The following is a 14546-nucleotide window of genomic DNA, read 5'->3' as shown; positions in this document are numbered from 1 at the left end:
CGTCGTGTGGGAAAAAGCTCCTTTGCTGTCCTGGAGCTTCAGCCTGATGGGCAGGCGTGTGACGCGGCACCCGGTTAGGGTCCGCTGGGCGGCTCTGCGGAGGAGGCTGGCAGGCGGCGGCGTCATCTTGCGCTCCTCCGCGCCGGGATCTCCCACAGAGGAGCTTGACTCCAGTGTGGGGTTCCGGTTTTCATGGCTGCCACCAGGGGACCTGTCTGCGTCACTTGGCTCTGGTGGCCAGTGGGGTAACCACGCCACGGAGGGCAAGTTCTTCAACAGCCACCACCCTCAGGGCAGAGCAAGAAGCCAGGTAGCAGGCGCTGAGTCTTCTGTGAAAAAGGCCTATTCGTTTATCTCCACAGCTGCAGCCTGAGGGGCGGCTTCTAATTAAACACGTGCTGAGGGTGACTGATCCTTTCCAGACGCCTCCGAGGCTATTTTCCGCGCACTCTTGGCTGCGCTCCGAGCACCGCTAGCTCGTGGGGGAGCTCGCGATCCCGGGTCCCACGCGACCCGGACACAGTCCGTGGCAGCCTGGCCCTTGCAGAGCACCGACTGAGGCCTGAAATACACCCCCAGTTTTTTCTAAGACGCCGTTTTGCTCGACTAAGAGCTTCTGCCCCAAGGGAAGGCTTCACATCAGGAGAGCCATCTAGACGTTGCACACGGACGCCGCCTCAGGGCGCTGCGCCGCCATCTTGGCGGCCCTTCGTCCCTCACAGCTCAGCCCCGTCCGCGGCACGGGAACTTCCACGCTCGTCTGGAGCTGTGGTATTTGCTGCTGCCGCACAGGGGGCACCTCCAGACGGCCTGGCTCTGGCGGCTTCTGTGTGTGGTTCCACAGGACCATACGTATTTGCTTCGTTTAAAAGCTCATGCCTAAGGCTGGGCTTCCAGTCAGCCGAGTCAGTGCGGGCTGAGACCTCCCCTCCCTTCAGGACGCTGACAGGGCTGGGCAGAGCCTCACCCACTGGGAGCCGCGAAAAATAAAATAGGCTGCTGGACGGTCACAAAGCCTGAGAGACAACCGAGAGCCGGGGCAGGGCTGCAGGATAAAGTCCATCTACACGAGGCCTCTCCTTCCAGACCAGCAAGGTGGCTGCTTCACTGAATGCACGGAAACCGGCACCGAGAGTCGAGGAACGTGAAGAAACAGGAATATGTTCCAAGTGAAAGACCACATGGAAGTGGGGCTGGAGTCGGCATCTTTGTATTTCAGAAGCACTGGCAAAACACACTTCTGGGGAGAAGTATCAGAAAGGAAAAAAATAACATTCCAGTGGCAAGTTACACAAAGATAGAAAAAAGGGGGATAGAAACTCCATTTTTATCAGCAGGAGGGTGAGCATCCTTAATCCTAGAACAGAGAGGAAATTGATCTTCAGAAAAGAGAATGACGCAGATGCGCAGAGACGTGCAGTTAGGAGACTATAATCACCTCCTTGAGATCACCTCCTTGAGAAACTCCACCTCCACCCGCTGTACTTCTCGCCATGTGGTTCTTTACGTTTCCTCCGTAGACTTCAGATAAAATCACCTCTACCTTAAAGCCGCTGAAATGACTCTGTTCCCTTCAGCCACGTGACGACTGACCAAGATATTCACGAGAGAATTTGGTGAGTAGCTTTATTTGATCCCAATATTCCATGTGAAAGTTCACTCCAAGAATAAGAACTATAATTATGCTGTATGTTTTCTTGGTGTTTAGTGGAATATTATGTTTTCAGGTTTTGACTTCTGCCTTTTAGCATTTTTATAGGATCTTGGTTATTTTTGGATGCTCAGTGTTTAGTTACCTTATTAGTGGCACGAGCCCCTCTCACATTTTATCTGGCGATTCACCATCTTCAATTCAATCCATCAGATTTGGGAAAGCTGAATGTCCAGTTCAGAGGGAAAAGATCATTGGGGATTTGCGCAGCGCTAACCAAGGGCATTTGTTGCGGGACACGCTGGTGACCTGAGTCAGCTCAATCCGCAAAAAAGAGTAAGAGTGTAGGGAATATTGGGATAAAAATGCTTACGCTCTGGCTGACAAAAGTAAATAAGCAGGGAGGTAGCCCTTGCCTTTTGCCCCACTCAAGGGAATAATCTCTCTAGGAAAAGAATCATTCTAAAAGAAGGGAGAGAGAAAGAAATGTTGATTGAGCCCCTGTTACCAGCCATGCCTGAAGCTGTATTTTTTCCTGGATTATTTAATGATTGGAGCCATTTTTTTTTCTTTTTCTTTTCTATACCATTTAACTTGGAGGCATTTTCACATTATACTGGAGAGTGAGAAAAGAAAGATGTAGAGTAATGTATATATTATGATCCCATTATCATAACACAATCACTGCCAAGAAACCACCTCTCTCTCCCCTCCTCTTTCTCTCTCTCTCTCTGTCTCTTTCCCCTCCCACCTTACCTATCCAAACATGGAAAGCTGCATATCAAATTTTTAAACATTCGTTACTTAGGGGGGTGTGTTGCTGCAGGTGGAGTTAGAGAAAGACAGGAAAGGTGGGGATGGTCATGAGGTATCATCCTGTGATTATATCTGATTTATGCAAAACCATTGGTGATTGCATGTAGCTATGAATAGAGATAAATGATAGTATCATCAATGAAATGTTGATAGTGGTTCTCCCAGGGTCATGGGATTTTAACTGATTTTTATTTGTTTATACTTTAATATATTTTAGTATTTTTAACAAGAAGATACATTCAAAACAAATGTCAGCTCTACACAGAAAAATAAGCAATGTACTATTCAACATTTCCTAATCTTTAATTAACTATTAACACTTCAATTTATTAATAGCCCTTTTGGCAACACAAGTTTAATAATGCTTTAAAATGATTCCTTGGAAAATGTGTTAATCGAACACTAGAGTCAACAAAGTTGAATGCATTTCTTTATAGACTGTATACAGTATGAATGTTTAATGTCAATTTCTAAGAGCGGGATTATTTAGCAGTTCCCAAATTTATTGGACCATAGAATATCCCAAAGGAGTGGTGTAATATAGAATGTATTGGGGGAAATACAGAGGAAACAATAAGAAAAGAAGAGATACTAAGCCTTTAAAGTCATATATCCTGTAGTCATATCCAAAGATGAATTATTTGGTGTGTGATCTTGGGTTAGTCACTTGACTTCCTCATGCTTCATAGATCTTATAAACCTCCTTCCCAGGGTCACTGTGAGAGTTTACTGCAATTAATGGGATGTGATATTGAAAACAGCCTGTGAATTTGTAGGTTATCTATATTATTTTCTTTTGGGATATATTTTCTCCAAACTCACAAAATAATGGAAACCATTTAAATGCATTTTGTATTATTTTTTACACCCGTCCCTACTGTGGCTACTACTACACACACACACACACATTCACACTTTTTCTGTTCTGCTTTGAAAGAACAACCATTGCACTTTTTATGTGGAACATAAAGCACAATTTACTCTTACTGAGACTGAAACAATTAAAATCCCTTAAAGAAGCAGTCAACTTTCTGAATTAGTGGGGAAAAGGAAAGTGACAAGAACAGTTGTATTGTTTATGTCTAATTTGGTCATGCCAAAGAAAAATGTACTTAAACTAGTTTAGGCAAAAAGGGGGGGGAATTATTCTGACTCTGGGCTGCTCTACCAAACCAAGGCAAGATGTGCTGTTGTTCCCCTTGAGTGACAAGAAATACAACTGGGCACGTTGGACACAAAGACCAGCATTCTATCCTATTCTGTACACGTCATTTTTTCCTCTACTCTCATCCTTCTCTCTATGGAAAACTTCCTTTGCTTTCCTGTGCGCCACGTAGCTGAGGGCTGCTCTTAGTGTCTGAGTCTGCATTTCTTTAATTCAAGTGACCAAGAAAGACACTTAACTCTGTCAGCTCCAATTAGAAGTTCCCGAAGGAGTGATTTTAATTGGTGCAGTTTACGTCAGTGTCCACCCCTGATCCAACGAGACACAGGCGTGTGGCAGCAAAAAGGACATTTAGCTGCCACCTGTGCCCGCTATGTGTCTGGGTTGGTACAGAGCAAAGGGAAGTGTGTTTGTGTCCTATGCATCCACCCCAAAAGGCATCTTAACAACTTACATCAGCCCTCCCCCTAACCTCTCCATCTCTTCTCCCCCTCATGTGGACTGGGGGCAACTTTGAGTCTCTCTGCACATTTCCAAACCTGCGAAGTCTTGCTAAGACGGGACCAGGGCTGCAACAGCAATCTGGATTCTCTCCTCCTAGTTCAGATTTGCCCAAATGTCTGCAAATATGTTAACTGTCAATTTACTGTGGCAGTGGTACAGGAGAAATGGCTAGCTAATAAAAATGGAGAATAATCCACCATCCATTTTAGTGTGCTTTTGACTGTGTTTTACAACTATTATTTTGGCAAAAGTATTGGCAGCCTGTACTATTCAAATTAATGTGTATTTGCTATTGTATTTCAAACCAACCACTTACCACAGACATTTGTAGTAAAAAATAGTTGTGATTTGTGACAAGGAATCTCTAATGTAAAATTTGAAAAAAAAAATCATTGAAAATGTGCACTTTGTGAAATAAATATAATTTTATTGAATGTTTAATATATGCCAGGCATGGGACTTTACATGCAATATCATATTTAACCTTTACAGTAATTTTACGAGGATAGTACCATTTTATTCCCATTTCACAGACAATAAAACTGAGGCTAAACTGTTCAGTAACTTACCCAAGAGGACCCATGTAGTACTTGATGGATTGGAACCCAGATTGGTTTGGGTCTAGGTCTGAGCCCTTACTTGCATGCTATACTACCTTAAGAAGTAGAAAGTTTATTTTCAAATAATTGAGAGGCAATTGGGAGCTGACTACTATGAAGGATAGTGACCTGAGACTTTGCAAAATGGGAAAAAATCTCAGAACTCAAGTGAGACCTACATAGTACCTGTCACAAATTCATATGCTGCCCTTGATCACTCTTTCACTGATCCAGCTTCTGCAAAGGCTAAGCGTTGGCCACCCTGCACTTATTGGCTAATATCTGCTCTTCAGAAAGTTGACAGTGCATTTCCCTCATTGCTACCAAGTGGACCGGGAAAACAGATAAACTGTAATTTGCACAAAGAAGCTTCAATTGTAGATGATCCTAATTCGGAATTAAGTAATAGTGTGAAATAAAAACAGATGAAGAAACAGTGCCCAACTTAATAGTTCTGTGACACACAGGAAAGATAACTGGAAAATAAAACCAGATTCATTGCATGAGGCTGAAGTCTAATGAGGTGAAGCTTTGAGATGTTATGGCAACATTCCTAAGGAAGTATTAAATTCAGAATATTAGAATATTGTGGGGTTTTTTTTTTGTTTGTTTTTGGCGGTACGAGGGCCTCTCACTGTTGTGGCCTCTCCCGTTGCAGAGCAACAGGCTCCGGACGCGCAGGCTCAGTGGCCATGGCTCACGGGCCCAGCCGCTCCGTGGCATGTGGGATCTTCCCGGACCGGGGCACGAACCCGTGTCCCCTGTATCGGCAGGCGGACTCTCAACCACTGTGCCACCAGGGAAGCCCTAGAATGTTGTGTTTTTTTAGCGCTGTGTTAAAGCAGTCACTCTGAACATGAATCACTTTAAGGACTTTGTTCCATATAAATAATTGGTCTGCTACTCTAGTTCACAGTGAATAATATAAAATGTTAATAAACCTTTTAAAACTTCAGAGCTAGCAGTATATTCAAATAATTCTTTTTATAGCCTAAATCATCATCGTTATTTGTATTTAACTCTAATTGACCTGCTACAATGCAGAAGTACAAACTCTGTTTAGATGGATATTCAATTTTATATTTAAATAACTTTTAATGCTCACCAGTTGGTTTTTTTTCCTTTGATGAAATTATCACAGTTTTAAATTCAAGGGACTTACAGTCATAAAGGAAATTAATAGAATACTTCTATTTTTCCCCTAAAAATTATACTAATTTAGCCCCAATGTAGTTGAAGCTTTGCCTTTTAATGGAGCACATATTAGATTTTTTAAGAGTCTATGTTGAAATCTCCTGATATGCTAAATAATGTATAAACTTGCCTCCTGATTATCTATGAGTAGATTATTTATTAAGTAGAAACTCCATTAATTTAGTACAGCAGATAGATTTTTCTTTCTTCTTCTTCCATTTTTTGAGCTCAAGAAGGCACAGACTTGCAAAGTAACCAGGTACATTTTTACATTAAGTAAATGCCAATTCAAATATAAATTATCTTTATGTTATCTTCTATTGGAACCATGATACCTAGAATTATCAACATTTGTATGTTCAAATGGCAGCCAACATTCTTCGATTTTTAAAAGCTTCTCTCTTGTCAGAAACTATTTAGATACAAGATTTTTACCCAGATATAATTTCTCCCAAATTTACTATATTAACTAACTTGCCTTTTGTATTTATTCTTAAAATAAGTGACTAGGATATCATATTGTTTGGACACACACTAAGTTCTAGTACGAATTCCAATGTGGGAGGAGGGTTCTTCCACACCACCAGGCAATTCTCAGATACCAGCAGGGACTAGTAGAGTATCTGAGAATTTAATTCAATTCTAACACTAGCTACTGGGAGATAGCATCAGATTCAACAGGTTAAGAGTTCAGTCCTATAGGACTGCCCCCTCCCGCAGCCACACACACACACACACACACACACACACACACACACACACACACACACACACACACACACACACACACTCTTCAGATGACAGTGGCAAGCCTAGACTATTACCTGTCCTTCTGACCAACCCACTATTAATTGGAGGTTCCAGTGACCACCTTCAACTCAGGCTGCCGATTGCAAATTCCGGTTGTCACCTGTACTTCTGACTGACTGGCTGTAAATTAGAGGTTCCCATGACTTCCTCTCTGGTTTGATTAATTTGCTAGAGTGGCTTCTAGAACACAGAGATGTGTTTTACTTGCTGGATCACAGATTTATTATAGAGGATATAACTCAGGAACAGCCAGATGGGAGAGATGCCTAAGGCAAGGTATGGGGGTATAGTGCAGTTTCCATGCCCTCCACGAGAGCCGTTCTCCCAGCCCCTCTGCTTGTTCCCCAGTCCAGAAGCTCTCTGAACCCTGCCCTTTTGGGGTCGAGAAGCTTTAGGTCCTTCATAGAGGCTTTATTACATAGGCATGATTGATTAAATCATTGGCCATTGGTGATAGAACTCAGTCTCTGGCCCCTCTCTCCTCCCTTGACATTCCAGATCAGAGAGAGAGTGGCACTAAAAGTTCCAACCCTCTAATCACATGATTGGCTCCACTGGCAACCAACCCCCATCCTTAGGTGAGTTCCAAAAGTAACCTAATTAACATAACAAACACTCCTTTGTTGCTTTCAGCACTTAGGAAATTTCAAGCATTTTAGGAGCTCTGTGCCAGAAACTGGGGCAAAGACCAACATGTATTTTGTTGCTGCCCAGGGCAGGCTGCCCCACGATATACTGAAGTGGCACAGAGGGACACTGACTCTTCTTTCTGTCTTCCTGAAAGCAGGAAGTAAATTTCCCACGTGAAAGATGCTCTCCAGGCATCTGGAGGTAGAAGGACACCCTTATTACCAGAGACAGGGAATTCAGGCCTACAAGCCAGTATCAACAAACCTTGTTACCGTACTAATTTACTATTCAGGCCCAAACCTTGCTTAAATTTCTCAATAATTAAGCACTCAAACTTCAGTTTATTTGTCCTCTCAAATCCTTACACATTTATTGTTTCTTTGTATAAAAAGATATAAGAGCTGCCTGCTTTTGGTCACTCTCTGAGCATAATTTTATGATCACACAAAATTAAATTGGTTTTTCTCTTGTTAATCTGTCTTGTGTATTAGTCTAGCCAGAAGAACACAAGAAGGGTAGAGGTGGAAATTTTCTCCTCCCCAACAATTTATTATTATGTAACACAATATCACATACACACACATACACACATACACAAGTAAAATCCCTGGCCAAAGAAGTGTTAAACTTTTAAAACTCAGAATTCATTGAATAATTCAAAGCTATAATCTGAGCCTTAAGATTTATAGACTTTATAGGAAATGTCATCCTACCCTTTCATAATATGCTTTTGACTTAACCATTTTTAAATGGGCAATTCCAAGTTAATTAGAAACTAGACACTTCTAGAATCTTGTGGTTAGTACCGAAGAGAGTACCTGAGGACTCCATTCCATGACTGAGAGCAAAACACATGTGCCTATAAAAGATGGCTTTAGGGCTTCCCTGGTGGCGCAGTGGCTGAGAGTCCCGTCTGCCGATGGAGGGGACATGGGTTCGTGCCCCGGTCCGGGAGGATCCCACATGCTGCGAAGCGGCTGGGCCCATGAGCCATGGCCGCTGAGCCTGCGCGTCCGGAGCCTGTGCTCCACAACGGGAGAGGCCACAGCAGTGAGAGGCCCGTGTACCGCAAAAAAAAAAAAAAAGATGGCTTTATTTTGACAGTGCATCCCGTGGAGAATCCAGAGTCATTCCTCAGTTGTAAATACAGGATTCTGTCACCAAGGCCATGGTGGCGGGCAGAGCATTGCTATTGCTTTTCATAGATGGTACTATCCTGCAAGCTGGGTGAAATACAGGATGATTTCCTGTTTTCTTTCAGGAGTCCTAAAAGCAAAGAATATTGCCTTCTGCCCTTCTTTGTATACTGAGGTCTCCTCAGCCATGTCTGAATTCGGGAATTGCTAGTGTGTTTCACTATAAGTGAAGCCTTCTAAGACACAGGTTACTGTCTTCCGGGAAAAGCGTTACCTAAGAAACTTTGTGCTTTCTCATTTGAAGAGTGAGACCCAGTGTGCATTTAATATCTGGAAGGTTTCTGTCTCTCATTAATACATTAGTACATTGTTGGTAACTGAACAATGAGTAACTTGGTTTCTTTGCTTAAGTCAGTTCAACAAATGCCTTCAGCTTAATCTGTTTCCAGTACCCTCCTTCCCATCCCCCTCCCCACGTACATACCTTTTATGTATGAAATTATGTATTATTCCATACATAATTTCTTTACAATCTGTGATTCTTACTAAAGAACTGCTACCAAGTGCACAGATAGAACCTAGGTGAGAGAATCAGGAAAAAGAATGAGGCAGAGAATTAACAAATGAATCTACTAATAAAGTGAAGTTGGTCCTCAAGTTTCTTTTTGAATGTTAAGAATTTCCAATATAGGATTCAACATCAAAGAAATTGGTGCATTTATTAAGTGAGAAGCTAATTGTGCATTATTCTCTTACTTCTGTAAGAAGACTCAGAAGCTGAAAAGGCACAAATCAATAATGCAATTAATAAGCACTGCTTTCTTTTGAGATTATAAACAGATGACTCTTACACTTTTGACATTTCCAGAAAGTGGAGTCTTCTAATTAAATCTTTGGTAATTTTGCATCAGACAAGACAAATTCCTTTTCCAAAGCTTGTTTTAGTACAGAAAGAATAAGTAATTTTTACTTCCCTTCTCGTTTCCCTAACCAGCAAGTATCTGTCTGTAGCTAAGAAACCGTCAATGACATGCATTTTTGCTTCTGTGATCCATAGACATTTTCTTCTGGATATTTACATAGAGGTTGTTCGAATTGAAGATGGAGGCCTTGGAAGATATAATAAAATCTATTATTATAGATAATACTAGTAAAACCATTTACTAAGAACTATTTGCCAGGCACTGTGTCAGCTCTGATTCTTGCAGTTGCAAGTAAGAGAAATGAAACAAGCAATTCGCAGGTCACATAACTGAAAAGCCATGGATAGAATTGGTATCAAACCACTGGACTAAGGGCTGAAATGATCTAACAAGGGATTGGGTCCATCTCAGGCTATGTTGGGGAAAGGAGAGTTGAGGGCTGGGATGACTGTGGTAGCTCAGCTTCACATCTTTGATTTGAACCTAATGACAAGTGCCACTTTCCTACAATTAGAGCAAAAGCTAGGGGTTGACTCTGATGGGCTGTTTGGCCTAGTTTTGATCATTTTGTTGGTCTCTGAGGCAAGTAGAGAATGTCATAGAATGAGAAGATTTGTTTATACCTAGTGGTCATGCTTCACCCCTGGAAGAAGTGGTTGAGACCTAACTGAGATTTATGAGCTAGGAATGAAGGACCAGTGATTCTCCAGGGAAAAATCTGGGGTTTAATAGCAGAAATAGGTTCAATAGATGCTGGATAACCCCAAATCAACAGATGTCTACTTTAATGCTTCACTAACACTAAATTTATTTAATCCTTACAAAAACCCTATGAAAGAGTTTGTATTATTTCCCCCATTTTACAGATAAGAGCTCACAAGTAAACAAGTTAAGGAATATGAGGTGTGTGGTAGAGCTGGGCTTTAAACTCAGGGCTATCTATCTGCAGAGCCTGGACCTGAAACTCTTCTCCATATGCATCACTGAAGGAACTGCACACTCTAAGTAGGATGGGAGCAGGAAAGCTATGGCATCTTTAGAATATTTTTGGCAAGAATCTGAATCAGACTGCTGGAAGGCAGGGCCTGGAGACCCAGCGACATCAGAGCTAGATTTGGGGCATTGGTTTCAGTGTAGTTAAAATTTAAATTTAAAACCCATTCATTTAATTAAAGCATGAGTGACTCCATGAAAAGCCTATATCCTTATAACAACAAAGCTATGGAGTCTGGAAACGTGGGTAACTCATAGTTATGCCTTACACCCAGCAGACTAGAAATGGGCAAGTATGATATTCAGAGTGTTTGCATACTCTCCTCCAGTGTCTAAGACTGTGGCATTCTAATGCATGTGTGAGGAATGTATGCCATGCAGGGTCAGAAGGAACTTCTGGTATTTTATAGGGCCAATTAAAAATATTTTAAAAACTCTAAGTGAGGCCTGTGGTAGAACACTCACTCAGTACCGTTCTAACGGTGACAGCTGAGAACCTAAACCACCCGCACACTCGGTCTGGACCCCAGGAACCAAAACTACACCCTGCTCTCTACACTGACATCACTTTGCTCTTCCTCTGTCTCCTTTAGCATGCTTTGTTTCCCATATTCTCCTTCTCATGCACATGGTTTGATTGTTCACTATAGGAACTTCCCAAAAGGCCTATCAACTTTTCAACCGACAGTTTGTACCCCAAGATTCTTTCAATCCCTCAAGTCAAAATATTCACAATACTCACAATACTTGCTCTTTTCACTATTCTTGGAGTGTTGTATCATGTTTCTAATCAAGTCTCTGCACTGAAAGCCCCACCATAAATCAAACTTCCAATTCCCAATAAATTCTAACATTAGCTTTCCTCTGAAAGACAGTCAAAGCTTTGAAAGTTGGGGTTCTTCCGACCGCCCTAAGCAATAAATTCAGCTTTGTCTTATCAGTAGGTTGTTTTGATTATATATGGGGAGCCATTTTTTTTTTTGACATAGTCTGTAACAGTGGTTGTCAGTCTAGGAGGGCCAGTGTTGTCTTCCAGAAGACATTTGGCAATGTCTGGAGATTGGCAGAGCGGGTAGGAGGGTGGTTGCTGCTGGCATCTAGTAGGTAGACAGAGGGATGCTGCGGAATGCCTTGCAATGCATAGAAAAGACCTCCACAGCAAAGAATTATCCTGCCCAAAATGTCAGTGGTGCTGAGGATGAAAAATCCTGGTCTATAATAATTCATGGCACGTCTGCCCAGTTTAGATGAGTCAGTTGTATTTTAGGCTACTTCTGTGAATATACATGCTGTCCCAAGTGCTAATGTGATGGTAAGCTGTAGGTGACTCATTCCAAATATCTAGTATATTTGACTTCTGTCCTCAGAGGGGCTTGGTTGAGTCATCAGAAGTTTTGAAGTTGAGGAGACCTCTAGGTGGTACCCTTCAAGGTTCAAACTACTGGAAATGCCAAGTAGTGGGAAGAATACACATGTTAGCAGAACACGTGGATTGTAGCCTTTGATCTGCTACCGATGAGGGAAGAGTCATTTTGGTGCCGTAGTTTGTATTTGTAAAAATGAGGACTTTGGTATCAGTGGTTTTCAGAACCCCTAATAGCTCCAGTACCTTAAAATACTATGAGTCCATGTTCTGACAATGTCCAGGGCTCATGAAGAAGTACTTGTGGTCTTTCCCATGGGGACCCAAGCTCACTATAGGACTCTCCTGAGAATCGGTAACTGAAAGAAGATCCTGGAGTCTGGCCCTGTTTTTGTAAGTGTCCCAGAGCTTTCGTAGCATGGGTATGTATTCTAGGTCAGGCTTCCAGCCCTGAAATTATAAAGGCCGCTTTATAGTCATCTGAACAACCATTAAAAAAAAAGAAGGCTCAAGTCCCCAACCCCAAATCCACTCCCACCCCAACATATGTCAAGGAACCAATCTCCTTGATTGAGACCAACCTAGCATGGCAAATACAAGAACACATATTTTGCCATTTCTTCTTCACTTAGTTTCTCATTTCCTCCCCCAGGGAGAACTAGCCCCTCTCTATGATCTCAGTGTTTTTTTTTTTAACACATTTTGTTACAGTTCTAATTAGTTTCCTCCGTGGTTGTGTGGTAGGTAACAAAAAATACTGAAGAACTTAAATCACTCTTTTGCAAGCTGACTGAAGCTGTTTTAATTCTCACCAGGAGGTGAATATTTCATACGGAAAAGTAAAGCTATTTTGGGGGGAAAACACTTTAATAGACTTTTGATTTTGCTAAAGCTGATCCCATAGGCTGTTCTAGAAACAAGTAGAGACAATGAGAAGCTAAACTGTTCTACAGGGTCAACTAAAGTGCTGTCTTCCCTGGATGAGGACATGGTTATAATAGTAGTTGACTTTGGGTTCCTACTGAGCAGAGCGAAAATGAGACTTGGAGAAGATGGGAGAGAAAAATTCATTGATTTAAATGGAAATAGGCTACAGAAAAATGAATGCCATTTGGGAGAGCAGAGGTATGTCTGAAAAGATGCAGCAAAGGAGCGAACAGGCAGAGGACTTCTGAAAAAATAGTTCTGCCTAATGGACTAAACATAGGAACACTTGTAGCAGATATGGGGTGTTCAGGCTTCCTTTCTTGTTTTATAATTTTGTCCTTCAGTAAATTTTGGTCTCCCCTATGACCTAATGGCAACTGAGTGTTAGTGGTGCTTGAAGAATTAAAGGAAAAGCTTTGTCCAAAATGAATCAAGTAAAAAAAAAAAAAAAAAAAGAGGCTTGTGGTGACAATTATCAGATGGCCAGAGTGATGAGAGAAAAAGTTGGATGTAGGGACTTCCCTGGTGGTACAGTGGTTAAAAATCTGCCTGCCAATGCAGGGGACACGGGTCTGATCCCTGGTCCAGGAAGATCCCACATGCCACGGAGCAACTAAGCCCGTGCGCCACAACTACTGAGCCCCTGCATGCCACAACTGTTGAAGCCCATGTACCTAGAGCTTGTGCTCTGCAACAAAGACAAGCCACTGCTATGAGAAACCCATGCACCACAACGAAGAGTATCCCCTGCTCGCTGCAACTAGAGAAAGCCTGCACGCAGCAACAAAGACCCAACGCAGCCAAAAATGGAAGGAAGGGAGGGAGGGAGGGAGGGAGGAAGGGAAAAGTTGGATGTAGAAGTTGGTCATAAGAGGTGAAAAACAATTGGGGCAATGCAAACTTTTATAGGGATAGTCCAAAGTACTTCAGGAGGGCCTGGACTTTTAATTAGTCACATGGAAGCAAATCATGGTCATTTGGAAATTAAAGAAAAGATGGAGCCCAGAATGCTGGGACACTTAGTGTGATGGGTTTCACCTCCTTTCTGCTTTGGTATGGGACTCAAAACGTGGTTTATGCTCAATAATCATCTGTTAACTTGAGAGAGAAAGAGAGAGAGAGAGAGAGAGGGGGAAACATATGAATGCAAAAAACATCAATACTGAATTTCCAGGATCATCTCCAGTGATTAAAACATTGTCTATAACATGCAGCTATTTCTCCACGTTAATTGGCTATCTATATAATTGATTGTTTTCAGAAAATCAGTCATAATAAGGAAATAGGCATGTATGTATAGCTATTGACATTTACTTAGCAGATTTTCAGAGCTAAGAATGGAAGGAGAAAGGACAGACTGGAAATAATGCAAAAGACAGAGAATAAACAAAAAACAAGGAAATTACAATGTGGGTTAATTTCTTGGACATATCCTGGACCAATAGAAAAGGCAAAATGTTCTCAACCATATAAAATTGCTCCCTAGGGGTGAGTGAGTCAAGTGAATGTCATCTTTAAGAACAAAAAGACAAAATAAGAACAACACAGTAACAAAGAAAGAAAGAAGAATATATGCCTACCTGAAATTGGCTGATTAGTTGCATCATGGACTGGATATACTGGAAGATTATCAATATTCTATTTTGCTAGTCTAGCAAAACCCTAGAGAGATCAATCCAGGCTAATTCACATCAGGTGGGTTGTTAACCAGCAGCAAATTACTAATTACCTGACAAAATTAAGATATCTGTATTTCATTTTCCTGAAACTTTAGAATTTAAATGCTTGTAGATATTCCCTACTTGAACTTCATAAGGGAAGGGTCCATGTCTTAG

At 41.7% G+C, this 14546-nt stretch overlaps 1 long non-coding RNA gene across 1 annotated transcript in view; it reads left to right on the top strand.

Moving 5' to 3' along the window:
* The first annotated feature begins 1597 nt into the window (after positions 1-1597).
* The window catches only part of LOC125960310 (uncharacterized), a 285974-nt gene continuing 273025 nt past the window's right edge, over positions 1598-14546 (top strand). Inside the window, exon 1 of the long non-coding RNA XR_007469877.1 lies at positions 1598-1616. This is a non-coding gene — a long non-coding RNA (uncharacterized LOC125960310). The remainder of the gene's footprint in view (positions 1617-14546) is intronic.

Source organism: Orcinus orca, chromosome 10 (genome assembly GCF_937001465.1).
Source record: "Orcinus orca chromosome 10, mOrcOrc1.1, whole genome shotgun sequence".
Lineage (NCBI taxonomy): Eukaryota > Metazoa > Chordata > Mammalia > Artiodactyla > Delphinidae > Orcinus > Orcinus orca.
The sequence above is the reverse complement of the archived record's forward strand: the minus strand, read 5'-3'. Positions and strand labels throughout refer to the sequence as shown.